Source organism: Varanus komodoensis, unplaced genomic scaffold, assembly GCF_004798865.1.
Source record: "Varanus komodoensis strain SLA01 unplaced genomic scaffold, ASM479886v1 scaffold11, whole genome shotgun sequence".
In the NCBI taxonomy this organism is placed as follows: Eukaryota; Metazoa; Chordata; class Lepidosauria; order Squamata; family Varanidae; genus Varanus; species Varanus komodoensis.
In genome coordinates, this window is record NW_025335317.1 from 33,064,588 (window position 1) to 33,078,251 (window position 13,664).

Here is a 13,664-nt window from a genome sequence, read left to right on the forward strand (position 1 = left end):
TCTCAGTTTAACCCTGTTGCCTTCTAAAGCTCCTTTGTTTGCATGACTCTGTACAGCTTAGCAGAACAATAACCGGCTCAGGATGCTGGCACCATTTGAGGGTGGCTGCTGGAGCTACTGTAAAATGGGGTGGGGTGGGGTGCGCGCTCTTGCAGGCTGCTGCACGACCTACGAATGATTCTGCACCTGCAGCCTGGGTTCTGCACGTGACTGGGTTCTGCACAGCTTTGCAAGAACATGAGAAGAGCCCCACTGGATCAGACCACAGGTCTAGCTAGTGCAGCATCCTGTTACTCACATTATTATTATTATTATTATTATTATTATTATTATTATTATTATTATTATAACATTTCTATGCCGCCCCTTGCCGAAGCCTTGGGGCGGCTTACAACACAATACAATACAATACAATACAAAAATAACAATATAAAATTAAAATTAATAATATAAAATAAATAAAAAATATAAACGATATAAAAGAAGTTAGAAAAGAAAAGAAAAGTTGCCCTGGCCAGATAAATAAGTAAATATTTTTAACAATTAAAGTGACGTTTAAATAAAAAGCATGTTTTAAATAATAAAACATGCTTCTGACCAGCCAAGGGGAACAGCCATCCCTTGCCAGTCTCCCCTCACAAGCTTCTCCTCCCTTTATGGTCACAGCAGCAGCCCTTCCAGCATGCTGTAGTGAAGAAGAGAGGGGAAAGCAGGAATATTCCAATAGCACTACTAAAAAAATAAAATTCTGCCTTCTTCCTTCGCTGATCCTTTTTTCCCCTTGTAACTCATGTCTTCTTAAGCCTGCAGGCAGGGACTTTCCTCTTTTACTGGTTGTTTGAAAGCTGCCCCAGAGACTTTTTGGCTAAGGAGCAGGATAAAAACTCTTTAAATAACTAAAGTCTTCCCCTGACCCTGGAGGTGGCCATGAGCTCTTCCATACCCTCCCCATTCATGTGAGAAATCCCCTTTTAAGGCCATCTAAGGCAGAAACCATCTCCTTACCTAGTGACAGAGACTTGTATAAATTATGTCTTATGGGAACAAGTACCTTCATTTGTGTGTCCTGAATGTAGCATCAGTTAGATTCACCGGGTGAAGCCTCAAGTTCTAGTAACACATGTTACGGCACGTTCTAGTAAAAAACCTTACAAGATTCTCAATGACCATTGTGAGCTCGGTTGGGCTAGAAGGGTGAAGACAGGGACACAGGTGGCTGGAACTGGTGGCGGCAGACTGGCCATCCAATTTGCACCTGGTGCTTCCATCACCAGACGGGCTCACGTACGGCCTGTGCAAAAAAGACGAGCACCCATGGTAACCAACAGCACTTAGATGTCCCTCGTATTCTGCATAGATGTTCCTCGTATTCTTCCAGCTGAAGTAACTCCCACCACCGCAGGATGCTTACGACTGCCCTGGGGAAGCAACACACCTGCCTTGTGCCTAAAAAGAAGAGGCCAGAAAAGAAAGAGCGAGTTTTCTCTACATATGTACACACATCTGTCTATCCATCCTTCTATCTATCATATTTGCATGCCTCCCCACAGCCGAAGGCTATGCAGGGATGCCCAGTGCGGCATCCATGGGTACCATGGTAGTGCAGTAACCTCTAAGACACCTGTGAAGGGGACCCCAACATGATGTCTGCAGATACCCCCAAACCTTTCTTCTTACTATTTTTACCTCTCTAGTAATATACAGACATGGAATTGCATATATCCATAGCAAGGGATACATATGAAACACATACAACTTTCTGGCAATTGTATGTAGGCTTCAGGAAAAGCAGTCCAAATAGCCATATAAGTGTACCGGGTACGGTACTGAATCTGCCTTGGTCGCCCTGTACCATGACCTGTGCAGGCAGAAGGACACGGGGAGTGCGTCCCTGTTGGTTCTTCTGGACCTCTCAGCGGCTTTCAATACCATCGACCATGGTATCCTTCTGGATAGGCTAGTGGGATTGGGGGTCGGAGGCACTGCCTTGCAGTGGTTCCGCTCCTATCTCAATGGCCGATTCCAGAAGGTGGTGTTGGGGGACTATGGCTCTGCGCCATGGCAGTTATGCCATGGAGTACCGCAGGGGTCCATTTTGTCTCCACTGCTGTTCAACATTTACATGAAACCGCTGGGAGAGGTCATCAGGAGGTGTGGGCTGCGGAATCATCAGTACGCTGATGATACCCAGCTCTACCTCTCATTTTCCACCAATCCAGGTGAGGCAGTGGCTGTGCTGAAACAGTGCCTGGCCGAGGTAATGGGCTGGATGAGGGCCAATAAACTGAAGCTCAATCCAGACAAGAGGGAGGCCCTGTTGGTTGGCGGCTCAGGCTTCGGCGAGGGTGAATTGAACCTAGTCCTGAATGGGGTTGCACTCCCTCTTAGGGACAAGGTCCGCAGTTTGGGAGTGCTCCTCAACCCAGAGCTTTCACTGGAAGCTCAGGTGACAGCAGTGGCGAGGAGCGCTTTCTTTCAGCTTTGGCTGATCCATCAGCTGCGCCCCTACCTGGAGTACGACTGCCTGGCGACAGTGACACACGCATTGGTGACTTCCCGTCTTGACTTCTGTAACGCACTCTACGTGGGGCTACCCTTGAAGACGGTCCGGATACTTCAGTTGGTTCAAAATAGAGCTGCCAGGCTGCTGACGGGGACTGGGCGTTATGTTCACATGACTCCAGTCCTCCGTCAGCTTCACTGGCTTCCCACTGAAGTCTGGGCCCAATTCAAGGTGTTGGTTATGACCTATAAAGCCCTTAACGCCTTGGGTCCTGGTTACCTGAAGGAGCGCTTACGTCCATATATGCCCACCCACCCCTTGAGATCAGCGGGAGAGGCCCTTCTCCAGAAACCCTCCGTGAAGGAAATTAGGAGGGTAAGTACTCGGAGGAGGGCTTTCTCTGCGGTGGCGCCCAATCTATGGAATGTGCTCCCCAGAGAGGTCCGCCTGGCGCCGTCGTTATTTTTCGGCAACAGGCAAAGACCTTTTTGTTCAAATGTTATTTTAATTGTTAATATTATTTATTAATTTTATTCTTTGGCCAGGGTGACTTAATTTATATTGTTAATTTATATTGTTTTATTGAATTCTATTTATTTATGGTTTGTGAGCCGCCTCGAGGCTTTGGTGAAACATAGAAGTCCCCTAAATGAATGAATGAATGAATGAATGAATGAGTGAATGAATGTGTCCTGCCAAAGCTCATGTCTATATGGAAGAGCTGTTAGGTCCTCGATCCATTGCATGAAAGGAGGGAGGTTTATCTTTCCAGTGCTGCAACAGCAGTCTTTTAGCTGTCCCAAAGGGGCAGAGAATCGATTATCACGGGCAATTTGTTAATCTGCATGAAGCTGATATATAATTCTAGACGTGTGTGCAGCAGTGAATATTAAAGTATGTTCCAGTACAAATTTATTTCTGGAATAACCTCCTCCCAAACAGAAGCAAGTTCTGGACGCTGCCAAAACATATGTTTAAAAGAAGTATCAGCTGTATTGAACCAGCAGCAATTAGCCAAATTAGACAACCCCTTATTAAAGAGATGCTGCAGTGTCCAATAGATGCAAAAGTCTTTCTGAATGAGATGCATCCCAACAGCCATCCATGCAACAGGTAGGTGTCAGAGTGGTGATCCACCAATTAGGCATTTCGTGGTGGTGACCACAGCCGTTTCTCACTCCCAGATGTACCCAGAGGTCCAGAAAGGTTGAGGACACCTACCATAGATTTTTTTTCTCTCCTAATGGCTCTTGACCTTGTAGGCAGGGCTAATTTTGGCTCAGGATGGCTTCACTAATTATCCAGGAAGCTAAGAAGAATAAAAGCAATATGTTCTTAAAGTCCTGTAATCATTTATTAGATAAGATGAAATGAAAGGCGCTCTGGAATAAATGAATAAAGAAATACTTGATCTTTGAATGTAATGACCCAGCAGAATGATGCCTGCTTATTTTTTGAAGCTCTTGCCAAGACTAGTGCTGCAGGCCCTGTGTACTTTTATTTGGAAGCAAGCCCCACTGAACACAGCAGGACTTACTTGCCTGCAAGTGCATTTATGTCCTGGCAATACAAGACTCTCCAGATCCATAGATTACCTATAATCTATTGATTGGTGCCTTCTTACTGATCAGTGTTTTAAGGAATGCATGGTCTCGGGGGATTCCTGAAATTACATCGGGCTGAATCTAAAATTGGGTGGATAGTTCTTCTATTCCACTCACAGATGCTGCCTCATCCCAAGTTCCCACAACATCTTCCTTCCTCCTTAGACCCAGTGCCACAGACTGCTCCAGTCAGCCAGGATTCCTGTCTTTCAAGAGAACATTTTTAGGGGGCTGTGGAGGCTGTTGGAGAGAAGAGTGGGTGGGAAACTCAGGGTGGGTTGCCAAACTAACCCACATTCCTGGCTCAATTTAAAAAATAGCTCACACAAGAAGCAGTCAAGCATTCTGGGGCAATGATCAATATGTCACCCACAGTTGTGAGTGTGCACATGCACGCATGTATATAAACACCTTTCTGGTTGTGAAATCACATACAGAGGCATTTGTCCTTCCCACAACTACTCTGGAATTACAGGATTATATCTAGCTAATGAAATGGCACTGGTGTTAATTAAACCCTGGTGACTGTGTAAAGTACTACAGTTGGTATGTCTTTATGGTTGACACACCTCTGGAATCACTGTCCATACTCCACAGCATTTCCCATTACTAAAAAAGGGTGGTTGTAATGCTTGATCACAGAAATTAAAGGGTTGGATCCAGACTTAGTCATACCTAGAAAAGACCAACTGGAATCAGTGTCCAGTTTACCACAGAATGCTAAGTCAGGATTCTGGTGAAGCTTGCCTGACTGTTACTGGTGTTTGCAGCCTGTTCATTCCAGCTTTATTCCTCCTGCTAGCATGATGATATACTTAGTGTGTTATCCAAATACAGGATTTCAGCTTGTCACACCCTGGACCAGTCAGGACTTTAAACTAAAAAGGACTCACCTTTGTCAGTTGGTGGCATGGGAACTTTCTGGAAGGTCAAACTTATCTGGCCTGGACCTCAGCAGCAGTAACTCCAGCAACAAGAACATCCACTTCTGGCTGGAAAGAATAGTAGCTGGCCTCCTTCAGAGTGTCAACACTGCCGTAGGAGGCGGCAACTCCGGCCTGGAAGCAACAGAAGAGGCCTAGAGGACTGGCCATGGGGTGACACCACAGGGGGTCATCTCTTTGGGGACGGGCAAGGGCAAGACTTTTTGCTTTCTGGCACACACAGAAGAATTAGCTGGCATGTGATACTTCTGGTTTATACTGATATTAGCTCAGTTAGGTGGGTTTGGGCATTTGGTAGGTTTTGGTGGGTCAGCTGTGGTTTGCACTGTGGAAGAAGTTGGGACCAGTATAGATGCAGTGTGGGGCAGAAGGCGTAATGTTGGTGGGAGGTGCTGACATGGTGCACTTTAGCTCCTTCTGGAAGGTACTCCAGTTGTGGTGGCGTGCCTTCACCCCCCTCTAGCCCGAAGGTGTGGCTGATGAATGCCAGGCGGGATCATGGAGGAGGGTGTATCATCCTTGACCTCCTTTCTGAAGAGCAGGCTGACCTGGCCTTTGTTCCTGAAACTTGGTTAGATGAATGGAGGAGGAGTTAATTTCTCCTGAATATGTCCACCAGGGTTTCTTGTGCTGAGCCAAGCTTGACTAGATGGGTGGAAAGGGGAAGAGGAGACTTTCATGACAGGAATTCTACCCCCCTGATCAGACACCCTGCCCCAACACTCAGCCCATTTTGAGTGACTGTACCTGATGTTGGGCACCTAAGACAGGATTATAATGGTGTACCCCACTACCCAGTAAGTCTTTCTGTTTGAGCTGACTTGAGGTGTTCTCAAGGGTGGTATTGAGGGCTCCAAGTCTCTTGGTTTGGGGGGCTGTGGTCTCCTTCCTTCAATATTCATGCTGTGGCTTCCTTGACAGGAACGGCTGAAGATTCCATGTCTCAGGTTATATCTGGCCTAACATGTAGCAGGATGCACTTTCTGGGCTGTACCAGTAACCTCGGCAGGGGTGTGGGACCAAATTGGATTGTTCGCCCCTGGAGGCTGGTGAATCCAAATGGATTTCTAAAATACTGGGGATTGCAGCTGAGGTTCTGGGCCCTGCCTGGAATGAGATGAACCAGGCTATTGATATGATGTGTGTAGAACCATACCAGTTCTTTAGTCATTCTAGGAGCTGAGTGCAGTAAAATAACTATCTCAGTGATTAAAGCAGTGGCAGAAGGCACACAACAGACTTGACTGCACAGGTAAGAATCCATTTGTGATCTTAATCCATGGCAGTATTGGCAGTGAAATCTTTTTTCTTGACCATCATTGCATCTGCTCAGTGCAGCTGCTTTAGGTGGTTACTGGCCTCCTGGGTATACGCTTTAGAACACCAATTTGAACCTTCAAAGGCCTGCAGTGAACAATTGGTTAGACACTTTTGGAGATAAAGTTGCCTGTATCCATGTTGACTTGAATATCATTGTTTTGACCACGTCTGAGATGGATGGGGCTGGAGTACCATTTCGTTATAGATGTACATAGCTGTACTCACCTTGTGCAACCTGAGGATGTAGACAAACTGCTTGGAGGACTGAGCCTACTCCTAGCCCTGTAGGTTCCTCTCTAAGTCTGGCTTGTGAAATCTGAGCTGGACTTGATACCTGGACCTCAGATACTTCTTCGAGGGACAGCAAGGTCCCTGCAACTTTGGAAAAAGCAGAAGTGAGAAACCACATTAGACCCTCTGGCTTCAGATAACAACCAGCCAGTATCAAATTTGCCATTCTTGATCATGTGGTGACCTCGCAACTCTAAGCGGTGTAGCTTGATACTCATTATTTAAATCCATTCCAATAAACTTGCAAACTTAATAATAGAAAAGTAACATCGTTGGTTGATTGACTTATGCCCAAGAATAGATGGGGGGATTGCAACCCTATTCGTTCTTATAGATGTCTCAGAAACTTTTGATACAATTGACCACGGTATCCTTCTAAGGAATTGAATTGAATTGAATTGAATGGAATGGAATGGAATGGAATTGAATTGAATTGAGATGAGTAGGCTCAGTTTTCAGTTGATACTAGTATTTCCTAGAGGAACCGTTTCAGAAGTCAGTGCTGGGGAAGCTACTGTTCCACTCTATAGTCTACGGGGTGTTTCAAGGTCTCATCCTACGCCCCGTGCTTTTAACATCTACATGAAACTACGGAGGGGAGTCACCAGGAGGTTTGCACTGAAGCATAATCAGCTGTACTTCTGATTTCCATTTCTAAATCCAAGGGAGGCTTTGATACTGCTCTATGTGGATAAGAGTAAGCAGTCAGAAACTTAATCCAGACAAGACAGAACACTATGGATTGGATGGAGGTTTACACTTGCCCTAAACAGGGTTACACTTGCCCTAAAAACGTGCATAGTCTGGGATACCTCCTGGACTCAGTGCTAACGGGGGAAGCCCACATGGTTGGGGTGGCCAGGAATGCATTTCACTAACTCATGTTGGAGCACCAGTTGTGGCGCTATTGGGGGAGGACAGACCTTGCCTCAGGTATCTATGGACTAGTGAAGTCCAGACTTGATGGCTGTAATGTGATCTGGATTGGGCTGCCCTTGAATATGGTTCAGAAACTTCAGCTGGCACAGAATGCAGCTGCCCAAGTGCTGCCGACGATGAGATAATCTGATCATGTAATACTGCTGTGGCTACTCTGATTGGCAGCATATTTCTAAGCAAAATGTAAAGGTCTAATTTTTACCCTTAACACTAGAAGGGTCAGTTTGGGACCAAAGTCCTTGAAGGGCCACCTTCACCCAGCTTGTGTGCTCTTTAAGATCGGCCAGAGAGGCCCTTCTCAGTTGCCCACCTATGACAGCATTAGGCTGGTGGCCACATGAGAGAGGGCCTTGTCTGCTGTGGCCCCCCAGATATGGAATAAGTTGGTCCCTGGGGCCCACCAGACCCCATCATTGCAAGCTTTTAAGAAGGCCCTGAAACTTACTACTTTGCTTTGGTCTCCCCCTAATTAAGTTTTATTCAACTTGGTGTAGCTGCAGTAGCACACTGCAAGTTTTATTTATCCTGGTGTTTCCTGTTTTGTGTGCTATTTTCTATTTTATTGTGTTTTTTTGCTGTTTTTACCATTTTAATATCCCGTTGGTTTTCTTATGTATTTTATTGTTGTATACCATGCCAGGGAGGGCTCTTGCTTTGAAAGGCATTGAGGAAATACCTTAAATTTGTTCGTGGCTTACAAATCCTAAAATAGCCCATGGGGCAACCATTTCTAGTTTGTCTGGCTACTTACATTAGTGAGAAGAGCCAGGCAGGAATGAAAGGACTGCATGCATTCAGCTTATTCATGGGAAGCCAGGATATGCCATGGCAATTCATCCCAGGCAAATAAAGCCATGGTGACATAATTTATTACACTTATTAGCAGTTAAGTCATGACTAACTTTAGGCTCATTGATTACAATAGGCACACCTGAAATCCAATTAAGGGTGCGATCCTATTGATGCACATAAGACTCCAAATTTAGGGGCTTCCATGTATCCAATCACTGGAGCTAAGTATTAAAACTGGGTTTAGTCTTCAGCAAGGAAACAGACCTGCCTGTCATCATGGAAAGCTGCTATAGACAGTACAAATTACTCAACATCCATTAGGTTTCTTTCTTTTTTGTAATTTATATAATATGCAACCTTTGGTATAGTTTAATGAAAACATATATAAAGAGTTAGATTCTAGACATACCTTATGCTTGTGAAAGGTCCCTCTGCCTTATTTTGGGGGTCCTTTACTCACACGCCATAGCTCACTCTATTTGTGGGGTGATGCTAGTGGAGAGCTTTGTGAATAGCCTGGAGTCACAGAAAGATGAGCAAGGGAGTCCTGGATCAAATCAAGCTGGAATTTAAGCCCTGAAAGCAAAAATGTCCAAACTGTGCCTGTTGTTCTTGCGACGCATCATGAGAAGGGAAGACTCACTAAGGAAGATAATAATGCTAGGAAAAGTCAGAGGGAGAAGAATTAAAGGAAGACCTAGTATGAGATAGCTTGATTCCATCAAGGAAGCCACAGCCTTGAGTTTACAAGAGCTGAGCAGGGCTGTCAAGGTCAGGACGTTTTGGAGGGGGTTCACTGTAAGTCAGAGGCAACTTGAAGGCACATCGCACACGTCTGATTTCCTGTGCTGTATTCCCGGGTACTGGAGGGGCCACTGTGCGATGGAGGGGGCAGGGAAGACCACTTCTGCTGCTACAGTTGATCCAGCAGAAATCTAGATCAAATCCAAAAACCTCAAAAGCATCACAAATCAAAATAGCATTAAGAGCAGTAACACAAACTATGTAAAGAAAACAAATAGCATGTTATCAAACAGCTTAATTTGGTCATTTAAAAAAACCTCCACCAACATTTAGCACAAAAACCTGTAATGTGCCAAGACTTCCTTCCTTGAAGACTCAGGTGTACAACAAAATACCATGTTCTCTCCTTGGTGCTCTGTTACAATGTGGTAAGTGAAGCAAATATCCCTGGCTAAGGGTCCTAAAAACTCTAACATAGGTGCTATCAACTCTGGGAAAATGCACATCTGAATGGTTGAAGTTCCTGACTTAGCTTTCAGTTCACACCGCAAGACCTGGGCCTCCCTGCACAGGCTTTTGGCCCACTATTTTACTGAGGCTTCTGCTTCTGGATTCTTTGCAGGATTAAGAGTGGCTCCTTTACAAGTGTTTCTTTCCCAGGATTTTTTTCCCTGTCTGTGCCTTTCTATATGTTCCTTTACAGAAGTACAGGAGGTGCTGCAGTACAGCAAAATTGCAAAAATACAGGAGCTTCCCTTTCTAGTTCATTCCATCATGTTCACATAATGCCAGATTTTTATCCCGCAAAATAAAACAGACCCACCACAAAAACACTTGGGAAGCACAGAAAGGGCCCTGGAGGATGGCACTGTTGTGTAAACCTCCTTCAACTACTATGAATCATGAGCACACAATAAATGCCTCATGCAGAAAGCCCTTGCTGTAAGTGGAGCAAACAGTTTGTGCATACCTTCTCCAGTTGTGTAACATTCAGTAAATATTAAATGTACAGATGTGAATAATTTTCTCTGGAAAATCCATTAAAGCACTTACCAGGTTTTCAGATCTCTCTTGTTTTTACAGGATGATGTAAAGACTGGAGGAAGATTCCTTCAGAAAAAGCAAACAACCTTTAGTTCTGATGCTAGTTACAAATCCTTCCTCAAAAGCCACAGTTTTTGCTTCTCAAAATGTTCATTCCTGGTCGTAACCTAAGGTCCTTCAAGATGAGTCTGCCTCATCCATGCCATTTTTACAGATGTCGTCGTCTTCCATTAGTAAGCCTCCCATTTGTTCCCACTGTTTCTTCCATCTTTTGTCTTCTCAAGGCACACACAAATAACATGTCAAGGAGAAAAAGACAAACTAGCTGAACAATGTCTTTTAATTGGTATTGGTAGGAGCCCTCCATCTGGAAGCAGCCAAGGTCATTTTTGTAACTTTGCTCGTCTGCTTCCTGTTACTAAGGCTGTACAGTGTACTCTTTTAATTGGTTCAATTAATTTATTAAAGCGGTTTAAAATATAAATATAAATGTGTCCTGGATTCATTCAATAGCCAATTTTCACAACTGTTCAGTGATTTTAATACAAGCTGTTGCCAGTGAATGTGAGTGGCTGGTGCCAAACCAGAAGCAGTCTTTTCTGCATGGGAGAAGGCGTCTTCCAAAACCATGCCCTGTATGAAGTGTGTGCCTTACATGAAAGCAGCCGCGAGTCAGGCTGCTTCTGGACAAGGCTATTGTGCGGTCCCAGATTGCTGCATTCACAGAATTTTACATGGTGTCCAAACGGCACTGCTTTCTTCTAACAGCCCCCAAGTGTTCTCCCACCACTTTCCCCATCTTTCTCCTTTTCACAAAAATATGTTAGCGGAGTAGGCATAATAGCAGCATCATGTCTTTGACTGGCACTGCTTGGAGCAAACCATCTGGAAGCATCTTCAAGTGCAATGCGATGAGTAGCTTAAAAATAAAACCACCACCAGAAACAAAGGTAGCCATACTGGACCATGAGGAATAAAAAAACCCCCATTCAATGTTGGGCAATTATCTTTGTTAGGAGTTTTGGTTGGTCATAATAAAGGCATTCAGCTATGCATTTTGGCCCTTTAATTAAGAGTTGTATGATGATGATGATGTTTCTAGAACTGAATCTTGCCACATTTGTTGTAGATTTTAGGGTATCAGAAGTTAGAATCCAAGAAGTGTTAAAATAGAAAGTGTTCTAAATTCTCAGAAGCTACACCCCCCCCTCAAAAAAAAAAGGTATTTGAAATAAAATGAGAAGTCAGTATCTTTCTCTCCCACTTCTTTTGGTTCAGGTATTAGGAACAGCAAAGCAACATCCTCCAGCCCTTTAGTATGTTTTAATAAATAAATAAATGTTTAAATAAATACATACATAAATAAATAAATAGTATGGAAATTAAGGATTTACTCAAACCAAATCCATAATGTTCAGTGGGGGAGGAGATACTCTCTAAGAACTGTGTAAGCTTGCAGCCTAAAAGCTCGGGGTCAGTACGGCCTACAATACATTCTTATTATGTCCCTTGCCAGTGTGCTGTTCAATTTGCAATTAAAGGATAAATGTTTAAAGCATCATGCAGCTCACTGCTGGTCTCAAGAACTCCATCCTTTCCATCTGGATTTGGGCCTGAAGGGCCAAGGAAAGGGGTGGGTACCTGGAACACGCAGTTTGGGACATTGCCCAGTTCTGTCCTGAACGCAAGCAAGAGGTTAACTTCTCCTCTATCAAATGTAAACTACAGTAATTCTTTCCAATGCTGTGCATCTATTTGCGTACGTGAATTATCATGTGCAAATCTCTCTCTCTCTCTCTCTCTCTCTCTCTCTCTCTCTCTCTCTCTCTCTCGGGGGGGGGGGGTCGGTTGGGCCCCGGACATTTTCGGTATCTAGTGCCGCCCCCGTTGGGAGCTGTAGTCTGAAGAGCACCAGGCTGAACAAGGGCTGGCACAGCAGAGCCTCCTCAGCGCCCGCTCCTATGGAAGCCAGACCTTGTAGCTCTTCGGGAGTTTCTCTTTTGCAGAGTGACTTTCCTTTTTCCTTTCCCTCCCCCTCACAAACTCGCCAAGCTGCAACGCTGGGGCGCTCCCAGCGTTTTAATCCGCTCGTGCCTTCTGCCGCTTCCTTCCTCGCATCTCTCCCAGCTTCTCCTGACACTCCAGGTTCCTCTCTTTCGCCCTAACCAAACGCAGGCGTGCCAGCAGCGTACTCCGACCATTTCTGCCGTGGGTGGAGTTGCCGGCTGGCCGGCTGCCTGATCACCGATGATTGACAGGATTGGGAGCCAATGGTAAGAGAATAAGAGAAGGGGTGTGCGAAGGTGCGGTGCCGTGCTCTGCCCCGCCGCCGCCGCCCTCTTGGCAGGGAGAAGACCCCCGTTTATAAATGTCTTTTGTTTATGCCGCGCCTGGCAGAAGGGAAGAGGGTACGTTCCGCCTTTCTTGCTAGAGCAGCTGCGTTACTCTACTGCAGCAAAAGCAGCGGAAGTCTTGTGGCACCTTAAAGACTTAAGGCTGCAATCCTATGCAAGTTTAGACGGAAAAATAGGCCTACAACTCCCAGCATGTGGCAGCCATCTGTAATCTGTGCTCTGCTGGCTAGAGCATGCTGGGAGTTGTAGGCCTTTTTTTTCCCCGTCTAAACTTGTACGAAGGTTGCGCCTCAACACATTTATTCTGGCAGATGCTTTCTAGGTCATACATTTGATGACGTGCACTATAGCCCATGAGATCTTATGTCAGAATAAACGTGTTATCTTTAAGGTGCTACAATTTTTTTTAAATTAATAAACTCTCCAGGTGCATTGATTCCTGAAATTAGGGGCATCCATTATGGAATAGTAGTTATAGGCAAAGGAAGGCAAGTAATGCCAAAAGTGTAATCTGGTATGTGCTCATGACTGAAATAATTTTGAATAGAAGGGCCAGGCCTTTAATTTGCCAAAAAAGCAAACGTGCCTTTGTGTCATCCTCCCCCTCCACCCGCAGGCCTTTGTTGTGATTGCCTTTATATCTCTCTATAAAATATCCAGACAAATGTTATAGGGAGGGAGAGAAGGGAGGTAGTATTGAAACACACGTCACTTCCCTATTTATGAAGGACTGTATAGCAAATAAGAGGCAGAGGTCAAGTTTTGCGCACACTGCAAAAGTGCCCTCAGGTTTCCCCATAGGAATGAAAGGACCTCGACTTAATTTTTCCTCCTAAGGGACATATTTGAGAACTCCATTTGGATAGGACTTAAATCTACTCTCTATTCTTGGTGACTTCAGTCACTGAAAATCAAGCTACCCCCTATCTGCATAGTTATAACCCCACCCTTGCTTCTGTTCACTGATCACAGGAATATGTAGATGATACATTGGGAGCTGTTTTATTGGGAGAGGTAATTATTACTCACATCAAACAGGACCTTCCCTTTTCTTTAGGTGCTGTGCCCTTGGCACTCATAGACCTACTGAAGTCCTTATCGATAGTCAAGGCAAGATAATAGGGAGAGC

General features: G+C 44.9%; 1 long non-coding RNA gene across 3 annotated transcripts; it reads right to left on the reverse strand.

Moving 5' to 3' along the window:
• Positions 1–558: 558 nt before the first annotated feature.
• LOC123018140 lies at positions 559–11,945 on the reverse strand. Of its 3 annotated transcripts, none has more exons than XR_006413723.1 (4): positions 10,191–11,945; positions 5,001–9,328; positions 3,725–3,812; positions 559–1,446 (listed from the first exon to the last, which is right to left on the reverse strand). It is a non-coding gene; the product is annotated as an uncharacterized LOC123018140 (long non-coding RNA). The 3 variants fall into 3 exon arrangements; XR_006413722.1 differs by having other exon boundaries at positions 5,001–6,749; positions 8,803–11,945; XR_006413721.1 differs by having other exon boundaries at positions 5,001–11,945.
• Between the last annotated feature and the right edge of the window lie 1,719 nt (positions 11,946–13,664).